At 39.5% G+C, this 25,314-nt stretch overlaps 1 protein-coding gene and 1 long non-coding RNA gene across 3 annotated transcripts in view; one reads left to right on the top strand and one right to left on the bottom strand.

Annotated features, from left to right (window-relative positions):
* esamb (endothelial cell adhesion molecule b) overlaps window positions 1-25,314 on the top strand; it is a 62,265-nt gene that overhangs the window by 5,885 nt on the left and 31,066 nt on the right. The window lies entirely within an intron of this gene.
* On the bottom strand, window positions 14,219-16,272 carry LOC146559961 (uncharacterized). Its single transcript, XR_014888297.1, has 3 exons — window positions 16,094-16,272; window positions 15,917-16,004; window positions 14,219-15,208 (listed from the first exon to the last, which is right to left on the bottom strand). It is a non-coding gene; the product is annotated as an uncharacterized LOC146559961 (long non-coding RNA).

The following is a 25,314-nucleotide window of genomic DNA, read 5'->3' on the forward strand; positions in this document are numbered from 1 at the left end:
CGATATTTGGTGATCAAAAAATCAGATATTCAAATATAGCGCCCAAAATATATATTTTTAATTTTACGCTATTGTTTGTTTCATTGTGTCGCAAAATAAACTGTTTACGGCAATATTTTTCATCGCAACGCCCAGCTGAAAACAGTTCGTGCAAGTCGAGTTGCCTGAGATTCACAGAATTTACAGAAAATGTAAAAAAAATTTGATATATATCGTTGTCGGGACGATAAATGTCTTATACTGGGATATGAGATTTTGGTCATATCGCACAGCCCTATAGTTATAACTATAGGCCATCATGGAAACGCCTTATTACTATGGGGAACAGAGCTTTCAGTTGCTCTGCTCCCCGGCTCTGGAACTCTCTTCCTCCAGCCATAAGAAATATTGACTCCCTTTCCGTATTTAAGACACAGCTCAAAACACATCTGTTTAAACTGGCTTATTCGCTTTAGTGCTGATTTTGTCAAGCTCTGTTTTGCAATTTTAACTTATTTTATATATTTTATGACTATTGTTCCTTTTATTAATTTTGTTCTTTGTAAGGTGACCTTGAGTTTCTGAAAGGTGCCCTCAAATAAAATGCATCATTATTATTAAAAGTAGCTGGGTGCCAGGTGGGTAACCCAAGTGGGCCCCAACCATCAGACCTGCTTCTACCCATCTGGGCCCCAGACTCATTTGTTGACTGGGCCTGATTTGGGGCCCATCTGGGTCCCATCATTAATCCATCTGGGCAAACACATTTGGGGCCACCATGGAAACTGAGGACAAAATTAGCTGGGTCCCAGGTGGGTAACCCAAGTGGGCCCCAACCATCAGACCTGCTTCTACCCATCTGGGCCCCACATATTTTTTTTGACTGGGCCTGATTTGGGGCTTATTCGGGACCCAGCATAAACCCATCTGGGGAAACACATTTGGGGCCACCATGGAAACTGAGGACAAAATTAGCTGGACCCCAGTTGGGTTTCCCAAGTAAGCCCCAAATATTAGCCCTGCTACTCCCTATTTGGGCCCCACATATGTGTGTTGACTGGGTATTTATTTACTTGCTCGTCCTCTGTGTGACTGTTCGCATTAGCTGGTAGTTTGTGGGATTTTAAACACGTTTCTGTGTGGAACATCAGCACTCGTAACATAGCTGAAGGGTGTTTCTCCCATCTCTTTTCGAGACTGGCGTGTACAGTGCAGTTTTATAGTCCACATTAGACTTTATGTAACCATCCATACTACAGAGGTAACCCCTCATTTAGGAACAAGCGCCTTGATTTGTCTTTACTGATCCTTCTGTTATTCAGAGCTTCCTAGTTTTGTCTCACCTGTACTCACTGAGTTGATATTCACATGTGTGCCTGCATCCATGTGTTGCTGCATAAGATTGAGCACCGTCACCAAACGAGGAAAACATATTGCAGTAAACAGTGTATTTTGCAACACCATGAAATAAAGGATAGAGCATGAACGACAGAGATGAAAAGGTTTTCATTTCATCATCTTTTATATATTGTCATATTGCACAGCTCTAATTCACACAGAATATGTAAAGCACATTAAGATACCGGTTCTACGGCAACAGTAAACCTTTGCTTTGTAATAAGAGCGCATACACAGCAAGACCTTTTGTTTCTTTTGTGTCATTACTCGTGTCCGTGCCCGGAGAGGTCAGAGCTGTCTTTGCAGCATAAGGGAGTCCTAAAAAATATTAAGGAAGGGATGTTAATATTGTGTGTTTGTGTAGTTGTGTAGACAGTGAGGCAAAAAAGAAGCACAGAGAGATCTAGTGGTAAAGTTTTACAGGTGGGCTTGCCGTCCATGCTCCATTTTTAAGAGACTAATGATGTTTCCACTGGTGACCAGTCCGGTTCACCCACCAGGGGAGATGAGACTTGCAGGACTCATTTCAGTCTCACCCCTTTGCCAATTATATCGTCACTTTGCTCTTTGGTCTCACCTCAGATGCGTCACAGCTTCTGAATCACAGTTCTGCAGAGTAAAAAATATCCAAATGAGGTGCATTGCGTTTGTTCTAGCCGTTGGTCTCCCTGCAGATCGTTGGCCATTAATGATGTATCTTGGAGGAGTGTGTCATTTACACCCCAGGCGTAGGCGAAGGTCGTGATGATTCAGACCAGGTGCACCCTGGGTAAACAACACACACCAATGAGGTATATTTTCTCTTTAAATAAGACTTTTGCTCCGAGTGTGAACACATGCACAACACAAAGCTATTATGCATTGTGTGCTGTGACATTTGATTTGAAAAGGGCCGTTTATGTTGAGGTCTGAGACAAAGCAAGCCATTAATGCTACTGTTCATAGCTTGAGAAAGCTGCCTTAAGCTACTGGAATTAATTTCCGGGCAGTTTCTGCAATTCAACACAAACACTGAAAGGATTTTGAAATGTTATTGTTTGTATCTTCTTTTAACCATTTGAACATAAAAAAAAACCTTTTTAACTTCTTCAGCATTTTAAAATCTTTGCTTTTATTAAAAGATTGATTTTTTTTTATCTTTAAAACCGCTCGTTTGTTAAGAAATGATACCTTTTTTTCTCTTGACTTGGTAGTGGAGGTAGGAAATGGCCTGTCTGATGGCAGGAGATGAGTTTTGCACTAAGATGCTTGAAGATTATAGTCCGGTTTGACTATCATAGTAAAGCAAAATTAAACTGGATGTTTTTGGTGTCGGTAATACATTAATTTTAAAATTGTGGTGACAGCCCTGTAAAGCTGCTGTGTGGTCCGTGTGAAAGCAGCAGGGTTTTTGTCTGAGGAGAGCGTCCTTTGTGCCTTTTCTGTTGTTGCTCGATTGTCTCGGCAGATGGAGGGGAAGTTCGTTGTGGCCAGATTAACGCTGTCATCTGGTTTGAGGTGTAACCTGGCATTGCACCCTACGGGCGTGGCTATGTGAGGCTAAAGAAGGTTCCAGAGGTCAATCCCACCATAGCGAGGCAACTCACAGGCTGCTGTTATTCCGCCTTACAAATTAAACCTGCATTACGCTGCGCCTCTGTAATGTTACGCTTGTTCATGTAATGCGTTCTTGAAGGAAAGCGTTCCTCTTTTTCACTGAAAAGTGTGATGTTTAGTGTGTGTGGGATTTTGTAGCATCACCGTAAAGTTAAACATATGTGGTTTAGTGTGAAAATGAAGTGCACTGTATAACAGAAACATGTGTAACCCTGAGCGGGCTCCCTTCTAGCAGCACAGGGCTGGCAGAGTTGAGCCTTAATCCCAGTGATCGTAGTCATCATTTTAGTAACACAACAAAATTTAACAGACCTTTATACAACAGAAGTCAGATAGGTGCATTAAGTGTGTTTTAAACTCTTGGAGGTTTTTAACATTACACAGCAGCTGACAGTGTGCTGCTCCTGTGACAATCATGCATGCGGGATATGCCCATGGTACTCCAATATTCTCTTATTACTTATTTGCAAAGTTCAGGGTTATCAAAGTTAAAGCAGAAATTACGTATAAAAAGGAGACGTGTCAGTCAGAGAGTCATGAGTAAAAACCTATAGAAGTCTGTCTGTGTGTAGATTTTGGGCAGCAAGCTCCGTGCTGTGGCTCCAAGTTTGTATTTTTTTAAAATATGTCACACACTCTGACCTGAACAGCCTGCTGGTTTGTTCGCTGAACCATCTGAGCAGTCTGTCACCTTCCAATATTGAAAATCACTGACAAGATAAATCGCTGCCCGACGATGTGCCTGCATGTGTCAATCACAGATGTTCCCTGCACTGCGAACAGCTGTGAGCATGATAGAGTGCAGTTACATACTACAGATAACAGACAGTCACACACATACACAGCAGAAGTCAAAGTGATGTTAACAGAGAACATATCATATGCAGAAAGTGCTCTAGAGTTTTGTTTACACCACAGAGGAAGACAGTTAACCTATTCAACCACATGAAAACGCACCACTAACTGGAGTATCATGATCATCAAGCAGTGGTTGGTCATGGGAATTATCAAACGTTAGCTCTAACATCTACAAAGTGAGGCTGTGCAGCAAGTCTGCAAATCCGTCTGGCTCACAAAGACACTGGAATCACCAATGAAGGTGCATCCCATCTGGCATTGCATTACAAGTGTCCAATAAACAGTAAAAGTAATAAAGACTTATGGAAACTTGTCAATTTATTGGATAAACATGTGTTATCCCCTAACAGTGGTGTCTATTCTTGTGCTGTGTGCATACACTGGAGAGGAAATAGAGAGGGATCCCACAGCTGCCGAGTACTTTGCTTTGAGTTTTATTCATATCCGTCATGCAGGTACAATTAATGTAATAAAAGGACTTTTAGGGGATGCATTTATCTGCAAAAAATGCTAAAATATACAGGAATGAAGAAGAGTGTAAAAATAAAAGCAATATCGTGTGTATTTTATTTTTCAAAAAGTTTTGGTCAAATATTTTATTTATATTTTTCAGAAGAATCCTCAGAAATAATTGTTAACTCGGTATTTATTAAAGTGGTTATGATCATCCTTTTAGCCATAATCACGCACCGATAGAGCAGCTTCCTGTTCATATTATATAGTGATTGGCCTGTGGTTCCAGAATCCTCTTTTTACTTTAAATATTAAGTGGTGGGCAGCTGATTTGAATCTTAAATCATCCTGTTAGTTTCCACTTTGCACTGAGGCTCCTTGCCTCACTTCCAAAGCTCAAATGTTCACCAACTATTGGATTGTTAACCCTCTAACAAGGAACGTGAGCGGGGTTAATCCGTTGTGAGACAGGTTAGTTTTACCCTGTTGTTGCAATAGTATTCCTACTTAGTACAGCAGGAAGTGTGGGTTCTTTATGATTTTTACCAGAAATCGTCAGCCTTATATTACTGCAAAGAAAACAAAAACAAATTAACACAAAATAAACTAACAACCTAAAAATACTCATTTGAAAAATATCAGCATAAACAAAATGTTTTAGTTTTAAGATCATGGTCCTTCACCTGCTCTCTGTGTATGTTAGAGTAAATCCTCGTAAAACAGGCGTTGTTGTTTCCATAAATCCTCACTTTGCTTTCTAGCCCTCAAGTGTTTAGTGCAGCTCTAACATCAATTTAGGTTGTGGATAAAATTTTCACTGTGTTTTGTGCTTCCAGGGATGGTGAAGCAATTGCCATTAGAATTAGTACCTCAGGCTGGTTATGCTCAAAATAGGAACAACCTAGCAAGCAGAATATAAAGCCAAACAGTAGATTATAATCTCAGTGATCTGTCAAACCCTAGAATAATTGGCTCTTTGGGATGACTGAGAATTGAAGTCAGAGGCAGCGTAATGACTTTACTTGAAGTAACACTCCTGTCTATAAGCCTCGCTAGGTTTCATTAGTGTGATCAGGAAGGTTTGATAAGAGGGATTTCTCCTCGGCACCATCAGGAGGGCCTGTAAGACTGACCAGAAGAGATTCCTTATTACAGCATCACATAAGTAATCTTTATTCTGCTCCAGGGGAAAAAACACTGCTTGTTAATTTTCACCGTTAGTGAGGAGCAGACCTGCAGTGCACTTATTTCTGTTGTTGACATTTAGCTCAAATGAAAAAGGATTTGCATTCAGCGTCAAACTGCTGCAGTTAATAGAAGTTCAGTGAATTGAAACGTTACTTTGCTTGGACTTCCCTCCCAGTTAAGGCTGTTGTTAGTGAGTCTAGGTCAAGATTCAAGGGAATAGATTCTCCTCAGTAGGAAAAGTATTTTAATTGAACCCCCCCCCTCCCTTTTTTTTTTTTTTTGTAAATGTCAGCCATGTTCACAGCAGCCATATCAGTATTAATTTCTGAGTCAATTATCTGCTGTTGTTCAGTGGATGGTGCTTGGTGCGTTCTGTGGGACTATCTGCAGACACACAGTGTTTCAGCTCTTTTACTAATGATTTGTGCCACAGCTCTGCTGCTTATTCATTGATAAAGAATGCAGAGTAAGGAGCTTTTGATGGTTGATACGTCAGTACGGTATGTAACCCAGTCAGTAAACTACTCATATACCATTATGTAAGGTCAAATAATGTTATATGGGTGTTTCAGGACAACATACGTAACAAGAAGAATGTACTAGACTACTACTACATCATTGCACACAACTGAATCATTCCCTTTTTGCGAGCCGTCAATGCACAAATAACCTATCCTAATTTGTAGGGGTGCAACGATATTCGTATCGATATTGAACCGTTCGATACAGTGCTTTCGGTTCGGTACGCATATCTATCGAACAATACAACATTTGTAATTTATTTTATCAACTTTCCTTCTGACGATGCTGTCTGTGTTGAGCGCTCAGTGAATCTGCGTTCGACTACTCCGCCTAGGCTGCACTGTCGAGCGCAGATCCACTGAGCGCTCCACACAGACAGCATCGTCAGAAGGAAGAGCGCAGGGCACCTCCCCCACCCTCATTCAGATCTGGCGTTTGGAATTATTTTGGTTTTCATGTGACGTATGACCCTGAAGGTAAGCGAGTCATGGACTAAAGTAAAACAGTATGTTGGATGTGCCACGCAATGCTCAATTACATGGGTGGGAACTAGTGTGTTAGCGCAGTTAGCTCGTTAACGTGTTGGCCGTCTAGCCCCATGCACGGGGCGATCGGCGGTAGCTCGTTAACGGAGATTTGCCATGTTGTGGTGTTAAGGTCATTTCAACGAGATTAACCTGAAAGCACTAGTGGGAACACAACGAATATGACTGCACATTTACGCTGACATCATCCTAGTGCAAAGACAAAAACAACAAGCATGCTACTAACTTTAGCCGAGTCATTTAGACAGCTGTTAGCACATGATTCTCCTTATGCTGCTGAGAATATAGCCCAGAAGAAGCGGATAGTATAGCTTTTATTTTGGAAAGAGACATTTCTCTGTAATAAACTCTCTTTTCCAAAGTTGAGTGATTCCTCAATCAGATACAGGGCTTGCAATATCGCTAGCCCGACGTCCCGGAGCTAGCGATTTTTTCAGTCGGGCTACCAAAATCTATCTCTGCCCTGCCCGTCGGGCTATTGTAAGAAGGAAAAATATATGTCAATGCTTTTGCATTCTTTCAGAAATGTAGCTGGGTAATTATGTCATTGGCATCGGTGAGCCACTGTCAATATGTGACATATTGAAATTGCGTTTGAATTTGCGCTTGTTTTTTTGCTTTCACTTTGCAATCGTGCGAACTGTGTATAGAGAGCGACAGCACTGATCTGTGAGTGATGATAATTTGTGCACCAATTCCTCTGACATCGTCTTATTAATCGTTAGCTTACTATGCAAACATGACAAGTGAAATCTCCCGCAGCTTAAACATGTGAGAGGTTGATCGTGCAGAGAATCGCTGAGCTTATGTGAGTCCGTGTGTAAAAGCAGCAGGATTTATATTTGACTACGATGACCTGGATGACTGAGAACCTTCACAGACAGATATATATTTTAGTTCTGCTGAGCCAAATAAGACAGGTCAGGGTGAAGAAGTGACAGCCAAAGAAAAGCTTACCACAAAACGGAGAAGTTATGACAAATCAGACTATAAGGCAAAAAGAAAGTGCAGCTTTATGGTTTCATGGACAAAATAATTTCTGTGGCTGCAATATGACAAGCTAAATAACCAGGGCTGCACATAAGTGGTCCGCAGGTGCGCATTCGCTGTCAAAATAAAAAACACGCACAAGGGTTAGGGTTAAATTTAAAAACTGTACTTTTGAGTTAAAATATATATTTATAATTTTAATAAATGACAAATTAAAAAGGCATGAACATTTTTTTTGTATCGAAAAAATATCGAACCGTGACACCAAAGTATCGAACCGAACCGAACCGTGAATTTTGTGTATCGTTGCACCCCTACTAATTTGATATGTGCAAGATATGCACTTTTTTCCAGAAGCCTTCTTTCAGTAGTGTTTATTAGCTTATAAAGAGAACAGGAGGTTTCTTTCAACATGTCTGACGGTTGCCTCAAAGCTCTGAAGCACTGCCAGCTGTCCCTAGAGGCTAAGCCATCACACAATGGCTTTTGTGTCCCCAGGTTGTTCTGTTTGAACTGTAGTCTCACACTGAACATCTTTTACAGAAAACTTCAGGACAGCACCTCACATGTACCCCTGATGTATTCCAATATGCGTCTCTTTAAGATCATATTGAGTCACATTTACCCTGAAGTGGCTCCTGAAAGCCCACTGAAGTTAAATCGGCTGCTTTGAGGCTTAACTTTATGCCGACACAGCTTTAATGATTAAGATTTTGCATTTATTGCCTAATGAGAATTTTTCAGTTAAAAGAAGTTTGGAACTAGAACATTCTAAATTACTAATAAAAACATTTCAGTTCAGTATCAGCTTTGTAGCTGTTCTGAAATAGTCATGCAACTGTGAAACGTAGGATAATATCAAGCGGGCCTAAAATTACACTAGTCTAAAAACATGACCTGCTTTGTTTAGCTCTCTCCTGTGACTCTGTCAGCAAAGTGGCAGCAGGGAGTCATGCATTAAATTACATATATTAGAATCTATAGAGTCTAACCTGTATAGATTTTTTTCAGAGGGGGAATTTACTCATTTCTATTTCAAGCCCAGGGGTTGGTTGGTCTTCTAAATTGATCTGGCAAACACAGCTGCTTCTAAGAAGCCTGCTCCAACCTGATAAGCCCAGTAACCATGGCACCTTTACTGGCATAGCTTAGACATCAAATATGCTTCATTTCAGATGGGAAGGTGAAGTCATGAACCTCCTCAGGTATCAAGTCTGCCCCCAGAAAGGCAGAAATGATTCTGACACCTGTGAGACACAGGAGAAATTTTTCAGCCCCGAGAACTGCCCTCCAGTGTGTTCAGTAGCTGCAGCTGCAGAACAGAAACAACCACATTCGCTGTCCATTCGTAGTCTTTTTGACTGGTTTTGAATCTCCATTAAGAGAAGTACAAGATAAATATAATCTATCCTTTGATCTCTTTAAAAGAGCACGCTGCGTTACAAAGCTCTTACAGTGACTAGTGACATTTTCAAACCAACCAGATCCATTCACACCAAAACAACCCAGGAGCTGAACTGAGTCATTTTGAATGAGTACGCTGGTAGCCTTCAGCAGTCCAGAAGAAAATCTCCATCAAATAAAATGAAATAATAGCAGTGGTTAGAGCCTGACCTTAATAACCCAATAAACTATCAAGTGTGTGCAGGGTGTAAATAGACATAGGTGGGATTTCATCATAGGCAAACAGAAAGTGACAATATTTGTTTCATAGAGATTTCAGGCACTGTTTAATTATTTATTGGTGAACATACACACAAGCAGGCTCATTGAATCCAAAAACTCTTATAGAGGTGTGCAGGTTCAGTTTGATGTGCATTTACAACTTCCTGCCTTCATCTGTGTGTTGACCCGCTCTGCTGGAAGGATTAATCGTTTCAGCCATAGTAAAGGGAAAATCATCTCTAACTATACTCGCCCCATGTACTGAGGGATCGATTCCACTCCAGCCCATGTGCTACACGTCTTTTCCCTGCGCTCTCTTTGACTGCCTTGAATGTTCAGCAGTCACTTCATTTTTCAAGCAGACATGTTTCGTGACTTGCTTTATGTAAGCGCTGCTTAAATGTTTGGACAAAGACATCTGATCATATGATCTGAAGTTATTCTGAAATAACAAGATACTTGGTAGGTTGATAAAAGGTGAAACCAATCCTTAGTACAAAATATCAATAAATTAACCTACAGTGACACCACCACCTCTGTGGTTTAAGCAAGTTGAAAGAAATATTAAAAACTAAAGTTCAGACTCCTCTGTAGTCCTGTCCCCTTAGTCTGTTGCACAGTATCAAATAATTTATAATAATGAAACATATTAAAATTTCAGTTTTATTTGTGGTTGTATGTCCACATTTTAGAAAATTAAGCTTGCTTAATTGCCTATGAAAAGCTCATTTTTACTTTTCTTAGGCCTCACATGTGCTCTTTGTTATGAGGTTGTGTGTGTGTTTGTCTTAGAGTTTTTAAGATTTCTGCAGCATTAGAGTAATCCAGTGATTATAGACAGTACTTCTGCTGCTACACTGCAAAAAGTGACTGCGAACAGTTGGGTCGGAAAACTTCATTTTCTAAATTGTAAACAAATACACCATAAAACAGCATTTATGCTGCTCCTAAAGTGCATCACAGAGGGTGTAGCGTCACCGTTTTTCGAAAGTGACCAATCAGACTGGGCCCTTTCTTTCATTGGGCTCTGCCCCCCAAACTTTTAAAAGCTGATTGATTCGAGCGAGCAGAATTCATCTCTAGGAGTGGGTTTTGATTATCGATTTATCGATTAAAATCGATTCTAGCTTGGATAACGTGATATCGATTCATTAAAATCCTGAATCGATTTTTTTAATATAAATTTACTTTACGCCAGAATCTCAGTTACAGCTAAAACAGTAAATGAGAGCAGGTACACGGATTCTGCACAAAGACGTAAACACAAAATGCGGATCAGAATCAGTGAGCTGTCGCCTTTCTCACCCGACGGCACGGACAGCTCACAGCTCGCTGATTCCGATGTTTCGGCGGGTCCGCGCTTTGTGTTTACGCCCTTTTTGCGCTGATTCTGAAGCTGCAGGTTTTTATCTCTCTCCAAACTATTTAACTGAACCAGCAGCAAAAGAAGATCCAAGCTACGCTTCACATAAACATCGTCTTGAATTCCCTCTTACTTTCGCTGTTTTGCTTCCACCATGATAAAATCCCACTTCATGCACAGCTCTCTCTCTCTCTCTCTCTCTCTCTCTCTCTCTCTCTCTCTCTCTCAGTGTACTTCAAGAACAGTTTCCCGTCTAAAAATCTGTTTTCTGCATTAGTCGCTTGCTTGTTAAGCACAAGTCTACAGTTGTTTACAGCGCTGTCGGACGCTGTTGTTTTTCCTTTTACTTACTTCCGAAAAGAAGTAAGTAAAACATAAGGCAAAGCCAGTGGAGAGCCACGAGTCACGTCCCCTCAGGTCTGGGTGGGAATTAATTGCAGTCTCTTTCTGAACAATTTCATACAGGCAACCTTTGATAAAAGTGAATCGGAATCGAATCGATTCTAGAAATCAGTGATGACACCCAGCCCTATTCATCTCAGAGAGCAGAGCTGCGTGGCTGTTTTGTGCACTTTGCTGCTGAGTTCTGCGTGCGGAGGTTGTTGAACTTAAATTTAATTGCATGAGTGGCAATGAATACCAACAACTGTGAAATTTAATTATTTCCTCATGATTATGTTCTATCTTGTGCACAGTTTTTGGCATGAACATAATAATGCTATAGTTGAGATTTCCTTGCCTTATAAGCACTTACTTATAAAAACTGCTTATTGCTGACATACCATTAGACCTGAACACATTTTTACTATGATAACCCCAAAACTCTCTTGTAAACTGTTTTGTAAATATAGCTGTCGTGACTTTTATTGTACTTACAGCTTGTTGAAAATAAGCCTTCAAACTAAAGAAGATAAAAGGTTATTTTCCGCATCTGTTTTTAGCTTTTTGGCTTTGTGCTATTAGAGCGGCGTCACCTTGAAACGCACACCCTCTTTTTGTATCATTTAAAGATGACTGAAAACAAAGCAGGGATTAACAGCTCCTTTTAAGAGCTTGTGAGAATAATTGTGAGCCGCTACAAATAATTTCCTCACAGAGATGCATTTATATTCTATGTTCAGGCAAAAAAAAGCAATTTATTAGCTCTAAAATAACACTGCTCTGTTTTCACACAGCCTTGACTCATATGCAATTTGTGATAAATCAATGGTGCCAGCCGAAACATTTCCTGGTTTTGTGGCATTTACGGCTTTATTTCATTATTCATCTATTCCTCCCCGCACTGAAAAGTGACTAATTACCCAAAAGACGAACAAAATACGGACAGAGGTCCTGCTGGAGTTTTCTTTGAAATCTTCTAGTGGAGATGACCGCCGTGCATTTTGATCTTCTAATCAGCGCACTTGTACATCTTCACTGCCTCCAAATGAGAACATTAGTGTGACGGCTGCAGTCACAGAAGTAGAGCTACAGCATTAAAGGACATTCAGCTTTCAAAGCATTTCTATATTGAAGACATGGAACTTAAAAAGAAAGTTGTGGAACGTAACATTTTGTAGTTAAACTTTATTATCATTTTGTTCAAGAGGGTCAAGAGTTCATCATTATTTACTGACTCATATATATATATATATATATATATATATATATATATATATATATATAAGGGGTGCAACGATACACAAAATTCACGATTCGGTTCGATACTTTGGTGTCACGGTTCGATATTTTTTCGATACAAAAAAATGTTCATGCATTTTTAATTTGTCATTTATTAAAATTATAAATATATATTTTAACTCAAAAGTACAGTTTTTAAATTTAACCCTAACCCTTGTGCGTGTTTTTTATTTTGACAGCGAATGCGCACCTGCGGACCACTTATGTGCAGCCCTGGTTATTTAGCTCATCATATTGCAGCCACAGAAGTTCTTTTGTCCATGAAACCATAAAGCTGCACTTTCTTTTTGCCTTATAGTCTGATTTATCATAACTTCTCCGTTTTGTGGTAAGCTTTTCTTTGGCTGTCACTTCTTCACCCTGACCTGTCTTATTTGGCTCAGCAGAACTGAAATGCTTTTACACACGCACTCACATAAGCTCAGCGATTCTCTGCGCGATCAACCTCTCACATGTTTAAGCTGCGGGAGATTTCACTTGTCATGTTTTTTAGATTAGATAGAACTTTATTAATCCCTCGGGTGGGTTCCTCTGGGAAATTCGATTTGCATAGTTTGCATAGTAAGCTAACGATTAATAAGACGATGTCAGAGGAATTGGTGCACAAATTATCATCACTCACAGATCAGTGCTGTCGCTCTCTATACACAGTTCGCACGATTGCAAAGTGAAAGCAAAAAAACAAGCGCAAATTCAAACGCGACTTCAATATGTCACATATTGACAGTGGCTCACCGATGCCAATGACATAATTACCCAGCTACATTTCTGAAAGAATGCAAAAGCATTGACATATATTTTTCCTACAATAGCCCGACGGGCAGGGCAGAGATAGATTTTGGTAGCCCGACTGGAAAGATCGCTAGCTCCGGGACGTCGGGCTAGCGATATTGCGAGCCCTGTATCTGATTGAGGAATCACTCAACTTTGGAAAAGAGAGTTTATTACAGAGAAATGGCTCTTTCCAAAATAAAAGCTATACTATCCGCTTCTTCTGGGTTATATTCTCAGCAGCATAAGGAGAATCATGTGCTAACAGCTGTCTAAATGACTCGGCTAAAGTTAGTAGCATGCTTGTTGTTTTTGTCTTTGCACTAGGATGATGTCGGTGTAAATGTGCAGTCATATTCGTTGTGTTCCCACTAGTGCTTTCAGGTTAATCTCGTTGAAATGACCTTAACGCCACAACACGGCAAATCTCCGTTAACGAGCTACCGCGGATCGCTCCGTGCATGGGGCTAGACGGCTAACACGTTAACGAGCTAACTGCGCTAACACACTAGTTCACACCAATGTAATTGAGCATTGCATGGCACATCCAACATACTGTTTTACTTTAGTCCATGACTCGCTTACCTTCAGGGTCATACGTCACATGAAAACCAAAATAATTCCAAACGCCAGATCTGAATGAGGTTCAACTTGCCTGTTGCAAGGAGAGCTTAACTTCTGTCTCGCTAGCTTGCCCTGCGCTCTTCCTTCTGACTATGCTGTCTGTGTTGAGCGCTCAGTGGATCTGCGCTCGACAGTGCAGCCTAGGCGGAGTAGTCGAACACAGATTCACTGAGCGCTCAACACAGACAGCATCGCCAGAAGGAAAATTGATCAAATAAATTACAAATGTTGTATTGTTCGATACATATGCGTACCGAACCGAAAGCACTGTATCGAACGGTTCAATATCGATACAAATATCGTTGCACCCCTAATAAATAAATAAATAAATAAATATAAATATATATATATATATATATATATATATATATATATTAAAATGTAATAAAAGGCTAAATAATTTGTTACATTCTCAGCCTAGGGATAACCTAGACATATAATGCTCTAAGCAAGGAAGGGTCAGCAACACAAGACTAACGAAAAAAAAGGTCCTAGTGTTCCCTGCTGTTCTCTAATCGAAAACAAAAGGTAAACAAAAGACAGTACACTAACCTATGCTCCAATCCAACAAAGAAGAGGAAAAAGGTTACATCAGAACAGGCTTCTAACTCTTTATTACCTGCTGCAGCTCTCAATACATACAGTGGATAATTATTCACAATTTCTAATTACTAAACTATTTACAATGATACAAGGAGTACAAATGAAATCACACTATTCATTAAGGACTCTCAGTCACACCTCACGTTCATTCAAAATCATCATGCATTCCCTTCTTTTGCTTTCCATCCGTCCGTTTTCTTAACCCCTTACCCAAATAAGGATCGTGATGGAAATCAGAAATAAACAGGCTCCAAGGTGTATTTTTATATTATTTAGTCAAGACAGAATAAAGTCTGTGAGTGTCTGATGATCTGATGACAAAGAAATGGAAACTCTTAACCTTTAAAACATGCTTATCACATTTACAGCATGTCTGCAGTTCATCAGTGATAAAAGTAGGTCTAGTAAAGGATACCACAGAAGCTATAAATCAGATTCTTCTCCCTAAAAGCTCACACAGAATTTGCAGCTGTGAAAAAGGTGTAGCCAAGTACAGGATAGGGTAGGGGAAATTAAAGTAAGATGGAGAGAATGGGCCAATAGCTAGATTCGCAGGAGGGATAAAGGGAGTTGCGTGGAGAAGAATGACTGGAGCCACAGGTAAAGTTGCTATGAATTGTATTAAACTATTTAGCAACAATTTAACAGCATTTTATGAACAGGAATGAAAACATAAAATAAAATACAGTGACAGCAATAATAATAACAGTCAGAATCCTATCTGAACTCAGATATGTCAGTCTTGCCGGCTTAATAGTCAGTGTTCAGTCAAGTCAAATCCAACAGGTCAAAAGTTTGTGATTGGTGCGATTTCGTCCTACCGCACTGTTGCAATTGTTCGTGAGAGAAGAGCAACCTGCCCTTCTGGGCCAACTCAGAATGGCTGTGGTTCGGTTCGGTTCAAAGGGAAAGGCTCGCCATCTTCCTCGTCAGGAAGAGATCCAGGTCTCACGATCCCATAAAAAAACCTAGCCTGTAAACAACAGGACTATTACTAATTCAGTTCACACTCTAATGATATACATGGCCATATGTAAATAATGTAAGTGCTATAACAAAACAAGCACAAAACATTAATTCTAATTTCTAACTATAGTCTATACAGTGCATCTTAATCATGAATGCAATCTTTAAATCACAATCAGCTTATTCTATCGTCAAGGTGCACATTTCTATCAGAAATCAGAAATAAACCATAAACTATGGTAGATTGGTTTTTTACAGTATTGCCCTTTAACTGAATTACAGGAGCATTGCTTTACACTGCATAGCAATGAAGCAATATATTATTTACACTCAATGTACAGAATAAAATTACCAAAAGAATATACAAAAACCCACAGGCTGTAGTTTTACAGTATGTGGTAACGTATCAGCACAGTAAGAATACACACTGACATCTATCCAGTGCCGCTCGAGCATCAAATGTAACAAAATAAAGTAGATTCATGACCTTTAAGATCAACATTAACTTATTCCATCATCTAATTTTAGTGCATTTAATATTCAACAAGTAATACTAGAACATCATCAGCACACAAGCTGAGTGCTCAAAATGGCTGAACTCAGTGAGAAACCCCGTGTGTTCTCCCACAGTGAAAACGTGGTCAGCTACAGCTATGAGCATTAGGCTAGTTAGCTTTTCAATTAGCCTGATTCGCCCAGTCCCAGTTTAACTCACCAGCACACTTCTAATGTTCAACTCTCAGAGAGGATCTTGTTCAACTCTCAGAGAGGATCTTGTCCACTTCATCCGCTCCCGCGCAGATCTACAACATTGAAATCGGGCCATTATATTCCCTGTTAACTTCTTGTTAGCTTTTTAGCTTCAAGGTTAGCTTAACAGCTTCTGACTCACCGCGATGGTTTCAAGGTCCGAAATGTTCACAATAAATCAGGTCCGTTTCTCCAAGGTCCATGCAGATCTCCGGTATGGATATTTGCTCAATTTATCAAGTTAATAGTTATTTTCCAGCGAAAAGCTTGGCGGTGAAAATCAGTGATGGTCTCGTGCACCTCCGTCTCTCTCTGTGTCTGAGCACGTGACGGTACAGAGCAAGGGAAGGCGGGGCTTGTTCCTTCCTAACCAGTAGGGGTGTTAAATATACTCTTTGGGTTTTATTCTTATATTTATAGTATTTATCTTTTATTATTGATTTATTTTTGATCAACTCAGTGATTAACAGAGTAATGATAAATCCCAATTAACAATAACATGTTGTAGTGCATTACTGAGTCGTGTAAACTCACTGGGTTACAAAGGTTTAGCTGCAAATGTTACGGTTACACAAACAACAAAGAAGACTGCTACATATAAGCAAATTACACGTGTAGACCATTCTACAATGATGATGCTGGAGAGGCATTAGAATAGAATAGAATAGAATTCAACTTTATTGTCATTGCACATGTCACAAGTACAAGGAAACAAAATGCAGTTTGCATCCATCCAGAAAGTGCTTTAGCCATAATATAGATATATTACAGAAATGGGTCTGTTATAGGTATGAGGGTACAAAATATGGGTCTATTATGGGTATGTTGCAATGTGCACGGTATGAAGGTATGTTATGAATATGCTATAAGTATGTACAGGCTGTAGTGAGTGTACAAGCTATGTACAGGATATAGATTTGAAAACTATACAGAAATATGAACTATGCAAGCTATAAACAGTTGTAAACAGTTGTAGAATTATGATTATCATATTGTACAGAATGATTCTTTATACAGAATTATACAGTAGTGCAGTTAAGATAAGTGAAATATGTGAATAATTTCTGAGTAACTTTGTACTTTCTTCAGAGATAATATGCATGTACCTTCCCATACCATAGTCAGTAACTAAAACCCAAGTTAGCAGTGGCGACCGCTTGGAAAAAAAAGAAGCAGTCGAAAGTACCTTAGTTATCTCTTAGAGAAGCTAATGTGAAGAATGCAGCTACATAGTTAGCTAATGTATTTATTGAAGTTTGTTAAACCTCTGTTTTTGTTGTTTTTATTTTCAGCAGAACAAAATTACGTTGTAAAAAAAGTTAGAAGTGAAGTTGTGTGACAGCATCATTTTCTCAGAAAAACATTGTTGATGAGTTTATGGTCTCAGTCTCTAGTTTTCAGTCACATTAAATATGTTTTTAAAAATCTAGCATTAGGGGGGCTTAGTTTGTAATTGACAAGTACATTTTCTATTAACCAATGGGCTACATCCAGCTTATGGGCTTCCATCGTTTATATGCAGTCTATGCACGATAACTTTATATTTTTATGAAATATGCACATTTCCACTATACTTCAAATTTCACACTGTAAAAATGTTTTTGGTCACATTCTCAGAAATACAGAAATTTCTGCTCATGCTTTTTGTCCCACACTATTGAATTTTTTGTCATGGAAGTTGTAGGTTTTCAGTTCAGCGTCTTGTGAAAACTAATTTCTGAGTTCCATAATCTGTTGATGATGCATCCCATAACAGCTTTTGTTGTCGTTGTTGGTTTTTGTAGCACATGGAATCAACATGGAGGAAAATTCACATAAGACAAGGTCAGTGGAGAGCCACGAGTCACGTCCCCTCAGGTGTGGGTGGGAATTAATTGCAGTCTCTTTCTGGACAATTTCATACAGGCAACCTTTGATAAAAGAGATTGAAATGTGTTAATACCTGGTGTAAAAGCAATTATGCTGTGTTATACAGAAAAATAGAGCGATATTGTGCCATGCAATATTGATTTCTCTCCATCTTTTACAGAAAAAGATTATCGATCTGTGCATAATCTTACAGGAGTCAGTGCCTCTCCTTTTCTCCTTTTTCTACTATAATTGACTCTCAATTCAAAGGAGAGTGTTCATGCATGCTACAATGTGTCTTTTGTGTACAACTTTTGTCAATCCCATCTCCCTCCCTGCTAAAGCCAGCTTGGCCTGATAATAAGATTAGAGTGTGGAGAGGCAGCTTAGTGACCTGGTCTAAGAAACAGTGATTGATTATCTGTAAAGCTGCTGCAGAAAGGCAAGGCTGGGAAAGGGGTCTCAGAGCAGAGGGTGGACGTGAGGCTGCGGAGGTGAAAGGGCAACAAGTGCTATTCATATAGCACTGCACGAATGTGTCCAAAAAAACAGTATCAGAGGTTTTGCATAAAAAAAGAACGGTAACTTAACATATTTTAAGGTCAAAGGTATTTTAAGGTCATTTTAAGGCAAAGTGGCAGGAACACATAACTCTAGAAACAGTGGGTCAGACTTTTTGTAAAAGAAATGATGTAATACAGGACTTCTTCCACCATTCATCTTCTCCTCTGTGATTATTCACCTGCATGAATACAACAAAGTAAAGGCTTCAGTATGTTATAGTAGTTTTGGGTTTCTGACAGTTGTGCATTTTGTTAAAATAATACAGGAATATAGTGGTTAGCACTGTCATCTACCAACAAGCAGGTCCTGGTTTCAAATCCACTGATCTGTGTGGAGTTTGCATGTTCGCTCTGGGTACTCTGGTTCCCTCCCACAGGGGTTAGGTCAGTGGGCAATTCTAAATTGATCCTGAGTGTGAACGTTTCTTTCTCCTGATGTGTTGACCCTCTAACACATTGCCAACCTGTCCGGGTTGTACCCTGCTTGTCTCCCTATGATACCATGGAGGGACAGTCTTCACCTCCATGTGACACTGAGTTGATAAGGAGAAGAAAATAAATGATATATATAATATACTCACAAAGTTTGGGTTGAGGAAATGCATGCCGTGAATGCTACTGAAAATCATTTTAAAACCAAACACAGATAAAGTACATGCAGGAGATCATGGTCTCTGTATTCACACTTAAATCTATACAAAATGCCTAAAAAGTCTAACTCTTGACATTAAAACACAATGAAAGGAGGCAGGATGCCCCATGGACACTTACTGGGTGACGCATAGTAGACACATCCAGCTGAGAGGAGGCGTCTGGGGCCAAAAGCCAGAAATGTATCCTGCTCTCTTTCTGCATTTCTGCATCACACTTGTTGAGGTATGACAGAGGAACTGAATCCTGTTTCACTATACATTACAATTTAGGTGCACTTTACAATAATTTCACCAGTTTTGATTTAATCCTCACATTTGAATGAATGCCAGCTGGCATGTACTGAGGCACCAGCTTTTTATTTATCAACTTTGTTTCAGCGAAAAGCAAAGAAGCTCAGGAGGATTACACAAACACCACAATAAATCTCTTTCATGTCTTTGACCATAACACAGAGACACCACACCGAGAATCTCAAGGGAGCAACTGTTCTCCATCTAATCCCAAAAAAGGAGGGAGCACACGTACAAAAGCACAGTTTATAATGCATTCACAGCCAGACCCCCGAGAGGCTTTAAAAGCTTCTCTCGCTTAATCTATCATGTCAGGGTGTGGGGGCCATCGAATCCTTTTCACTTTGATATAATCCAAGCTGATTACAGTCCTCTCACCTCCCTTAAATTACTGCTGTTCTTAATTGTGTTGAGTGCAAGTCGACGTCGACTTTGCCTCCGTGTTGTGTACTGTCTTTTTTCTATGTGTGTGCAAAAAATCATTTAATTCTCCTGGAAATAGAAAGGCTGAGGTTATGGCTGAATTATAATGTCTACCATGCTGCAGCAATTTTTCTGTGCGTGTGTGCTTATGGATCTATTTGTGATTTTCTGTGGATCTGTTGGTGGTTGAAATAAAAGCCTTTTTCAGGTCTTTGAATTTAATCACTCAGTATGTCCTGCTGTCACACGCTGGTAATCTTTCTGTGTCGGTAATCTGCACTTCAGATTGCTGTCAAATTAAAGGACATGTGAAGACTTGACAATCTTGGACTATTCACCCCTAGCAGTCTGCTGAATGTTTGCTAACCAGCTGACTGACTTTAAGGAAATAGTGAAAAAACAGTTCTCCAGAAGTTGATTCTGTTCATCTGGACGTAGCGTTTTGTGGGAGAAACGTTTCGTCACTCATCCAAGTGACTTCTTCAGTCTCAGCTGACTGCAGGTTTCCCCAATCTTATAAACAGTACATTTGCATAATGACTGAAATCAGCCCACTGAAGGAACAATGGGCTGGGAGGACAGTTCCTTAATCGTAATTATGCAAATTCTCATGACCATTGATCAACAACCACTGACCAAAACCTACTGATCAAAGACCACTGATCAATGGCCGTGAGTACCATTCACAGAGAGTTGGGGAATGGCTGCAATCACAGCATTGTAAGATGGCAAAAGATCTACCCTTAGGCCCCCTCCTCGATTCAGAGATGGTCTTTCCCTTTTCACGTAAATGGCCTCCTCAAACCAGCGTTCCTCCCTGTCCAGGATGTGTACATCCTCATCCTTGAAAGAGTGTCCACTGGCTTGTAGGTGTAAATAGACTGCAGAGTCCTGGCCTGACGAGGTAGCTCTTCTGTGTTGTGCCAGCCGCTTCGCCAGAGGTTGTTTGGTTTTCCCGATGTATAAATCCTGGCAATCCTCCTGGCACTTAACAGCGTACACTATGTTACTCTGTTTGTGTCGGGGGACCCGATCCTTGGGGTGGACCAATTTTTGGCGCAGCCTGTTTTGGGGTTTAAAAGCCACAGAGACCCGGTGTTTAGAAAAAATGTGTCTCAACTGCTCTGATACTCCTGACACATATGGGATCACTACAGGTTTTTGCTTGGGCAGCGGTTGTTCTGCAGTCAGCTGAGACTGAAGAAGTCACTTGGATAAGCGACGAAACGTTTCTCCCACAAAACGCTACGTCCAGATGAACAGAATCAACTTTTGGAGATTTACTTTCCTGGATGATTGAGAACGCATCAAGATGAAAAAACAGTTGTCTTAAGCCATAGCTGATATCATGACACAGCTATTTTGTCTTATTGTTTATTTGGCTTCAAAAACCAATATTTAAAAAAACGACAAAACCAGTGTTTAGCTTTGTGCATTTATTGGCTTAAAAAAGGCTGCCAGCAGTACAAAAAAAAAGATTATCAGTGTCATGGTCCCAGGACCTAGCATTTTGAGTTTGGGGATATTTTCCATTTTGTTGTGGTCTCATGAGTCTTTGTTCTGAATCAAGAGATGATTCTACTTCAAACATTGTACTGTTTAGTCTTGAGTTAGTTTTTTCCAAGTGCCTCTTAGGCCTCTATCTATGTTTGTGGTTCATGGTTTCTTGTGTGATATTGTTAGTTCCCTTTGTGTCCTAGTTTTGTCTCTGTCTTGTTCTGAGCATCTCCTGTGGAAGTCAGTCCTGTCTTATTTTTTCTAAATCTCTTAGCCCATGTCTTAGTCCTGGTCTCATTGTTTGTTACTTCCTGTTTTATTTTGATAGGCCCTTGTCTTTGTGTGTTTTTAGTTTTGCTTTCCCTTAGTTAGTTTGTCAGATTTCATTCAGCTTTGTTCCCTGGTGTTTCTCATCTCCTTACTTTACTGGTGTATAAATATTATCTGAGTCTTCCTTTGTTCTCCATTCTCCTGTGTTTTCTAGGAAGAATTTTGAGTTTGGATTGACCTGACCTGCTTATCTTTGTATTTTTGTTAGTCTGCAAAAAAGCTATTTAGAGTTTTACTTGGTGCTTTTGGAGTTTAACTCTGCCAGCCACATAGCCAATGTGACAGCCGGTTAATTGAGGGATTAATAATTAATCAAAGACACCTTTTGGGCTCTTTGTATGGTAATTGCCTGAGTTAATGTGGCCTGAAGCAGGCAGCTAGTGAAAAAAAGCAACATAAATCTACAATAGCGTGCAAAAAAGTCAAAAGCCACCCCTCATTTCTGTATATTTTGTTAGGAAAATGGGAAATAGGTGTTGTAGATTTTTTTTCTGTTCTCAAATATTTAAGAACACACTGGACATCATGCTGAGCTCTGAAAATTTCTTAGCTAATAGCTCTTTGGGAATCACTTTGTTGGTGCAAAAATACAATTATATCTGTAAAACTATGTTATCTTTGACATTTTTCATAGATTCAACTAAGGAAATGGGAATTAGTGATTTTTGTAACATGCTGCTGGAAACAAAGTGCTTAAAGATATTTAAAATCGGTTCTTTATTAAGTTATGTACACACCAGAGACAACACTAGTTCATCCCTAGAGTTATGCGTTTTGCATGCTTGAATGAGTCATCCCATATGGAAAAGAAATAGTAAAAACCTATATGTGATTACTCATGAAAGTGGCCACTTTCTCATTACTTTCATACATTGTTTTAGTAAGTATCCAAAACATACAAGTTTCATTATATAATTTTTCAAGGGATCTTATATCTGTTTTCACTCTTATATGCTTTTCATACAAGTTTCACACAAGACAGATACAAACTTTATAAGATTTATATATATCTTTTCCATATGGGATAGGTCAGCCTTAAGTGGCTAAACAAACAAACAAAAAAATTGCCCTAAATAAGGTCAAGCATAAGGACTGGAGTGTGTTAACTCTCATTCAACCACAGGCTCCGGGTTTAACATGACAGCATCTTTACCAGCAGCAGGGCTGCTCTCCCATTACTGACCCTGCACTTAGGCCATTCCTTGAAGAGAAAATGTCTCTACGGGGATCAATACTGTGTCACATTAGTACAGTAATGCACAGCAGGGAAGTAAAGCAAGATTTGAATTAGCTGTACAAATTACAGGGGCCAAGGTAATTGTGCCTGTGATTGATGAGGATGTCAAACAGATGATAATGAGTCACGTCACACGGCAGTACTGCCTGCAATACCCTGTGAACTCAAACAACTGACTATAATATTTTATTTTTATGTTATGAAAGCACTGTTTCTGAGAAGTATTGTTCCCACTCAAGTAAAGACTGTTCTTAATTACATTTCAAGGAAACCACATTTTCCTCTCCTGTGAAATACTTAAGGAGGTAGATGGGGTGGAGAATACTGGGGGTAGAGAATTCACTTAAAACAATTGTTGTACACTACAATTGATGAATAACAAGATATTTAGCTGTAAATTAGACACTGATGGACATTACCATTGGTATGACTGGCTAATGTACTTTCATGTTCTATCCAAGTTCTATCCAAGTTCTTGCTGAGGAAGCTGAGGCAGTAGACCAGGTCATCTACTAATTAACAGGTTGGTGGTTCCAGCCCTGGCTGCTCCAGTCTGCATGCCAAAGTATCCTTGGGCAAAATACTGAACCTATTGTTGCTCTTTCATGTGTTCATCAGAGCGCGAATGTTAGATAGAAAAGCACTTAGGCATAGAAAACAAAGCTTGTCTGAATGTGTGTGAATGGGGAAATGAGGCATGTTGTATAAAGCGCTTTGAGTGCTCCAGTAGAATAGAACAGCACTATATAAGGACCAATCCATTTATCAAATTGCTGTATCTCTTTGTAGGCAGACTGTGCCACACTGCACAGCCATTCACAGTATACTGGTAATGCTGCTTTGTTGGGCTATTTTAAACATAGCACTAGAAGGGATATTATTCACAGCATTTTCACTCAGAAATCAAGAGTTTTATATTCTTAAGCTTCATTTTTCATTTGGACAGGTCCAGGTACAGAACAAATTGCTTTGTTTTAGGAACAGATCAGGTTTTAGGTTAATATAGGTCTTTTCACAACATTTACCCCTTTTTTAGCTTTCTGTTACCAGGTAATGAGTCTAATATGATTGATTGCTCAAAATTATGAGAGAACAGAATGAAAGACAAAAAACTTTGCTCGTGTTAGTTAGATTAGAGTCTTTTCCTGTTGCTACTCTCACCTTTGGCCAGACCCTTCAGCGATTCTGTAGGTGAACATGTGGGTAGGTGGGCGAAAGTGTCAGCTGTATTCATCTGCATAATTCAGACAGTTGGATATGTATGGAAAGGGATGATGCCCAACAGGGTCATCACTACCGACCATCTGATCCTGTCTCTTCTTGATGCCTGTCTCTTTGAAGCTTTATATAATGATTTCATTATATATTCAAGTCCAGTTCGTTGTTAAAAGCTACAGACTTTATACACACTTTTGTTGTGAAATAATAAACTACTTCAAACTTTGACTCATGTGTGCTCTACGGGAATGCATGAAGTGATTTATATTACCTATCTCCTAGATACATGTTAAAATAGCATGCTATAATTAGGATTTTTTAAAATATAGATTCAGCCTATGTAATGGCATGTCCATCAGGTGTTAATTATTGATCACTTCATTTATATGCTTAAGGTAAAGATAGACATTGAGATATAGGGCGTATTAGCATATTTCAAATGGGACTTTTATCCTCAAAAGGATAGTTGTGTGGTGTGATAGTTTAGCGATTTTACAGAGGTTGGATTTTTTTATTAAAGGTTTCGTATGATATGAAATTACTTTCATTTTTTCCACCAAATGTACAGGTCAAAACTGAAATAAATAATATTTGCATAGTATTGATGGATCAAAGAAATGTTTTCCCAGCTTCCCAGTTTTAGAGAGCTTAATTGGCTTTAGCTCATTTTATGTGGCACAACTGTTTTGGTCACTACAGTACACTACATGGTACCTACAAAGAACTAAGATTAGTATTTAGAAAATGAATATAGCAGTTCACTATAATGATCTAAAGAGCCAGAGCTAAAATAAGCGAGAATACTGGACTTTGGTTTGTCAGATTTTCAGACATAATGCCATAAACTGTGTGTGGAGCAGGCAGGATTGGACCGAAAAGCAGACTCGCCAGGCAGGATTTAACACAAGAACTCAGATTTATGGCTGGACTGTCAAAGAAATGCAAAACTAATCTAAACTGTGAAGCTTGAAACCTGAACTAACACATAGAAATACACAGTTAGGAATGAGGGAGAACACGACACTGGACTGAGGGAATCCCTGAACATGGAACGAAGACCTTCACAATAAAACAGGAAATGAAGGAATGCAAGAATCACAGGGAATGAACACAGAGGATGAATACAGACGAGGAATACAGGCAGGCACACACTATAAATACACAGAGGGACACTGGGAAATCACACACAGGTGGGAGACACAGCTGGACCTGATTAACCTGACGAGACAGGGGAACACTAACACCAGGGGCCAACAGAGGGAGCACAAGCCCAGAAACCCAGTATCCAAAACCCCAAAATACA

The sequence above is a fragment of the Mchenga conophoros genome, linkage group LG14 (genome assembly GCF_057382185.1).
Source record: "Mchenga conophoros isolate Kocher_MC1m ecotype Shallow Benthic linkage group LG14, M_conophoros_male_GT1.1, whole genome shotgun sequence".
Lineage (NCBI taxonomy): Eukaryota > Metazoa > Chordata > Actinopteri > Cichliformes > Cichlidae > Mchenga > Mchenga conophoros.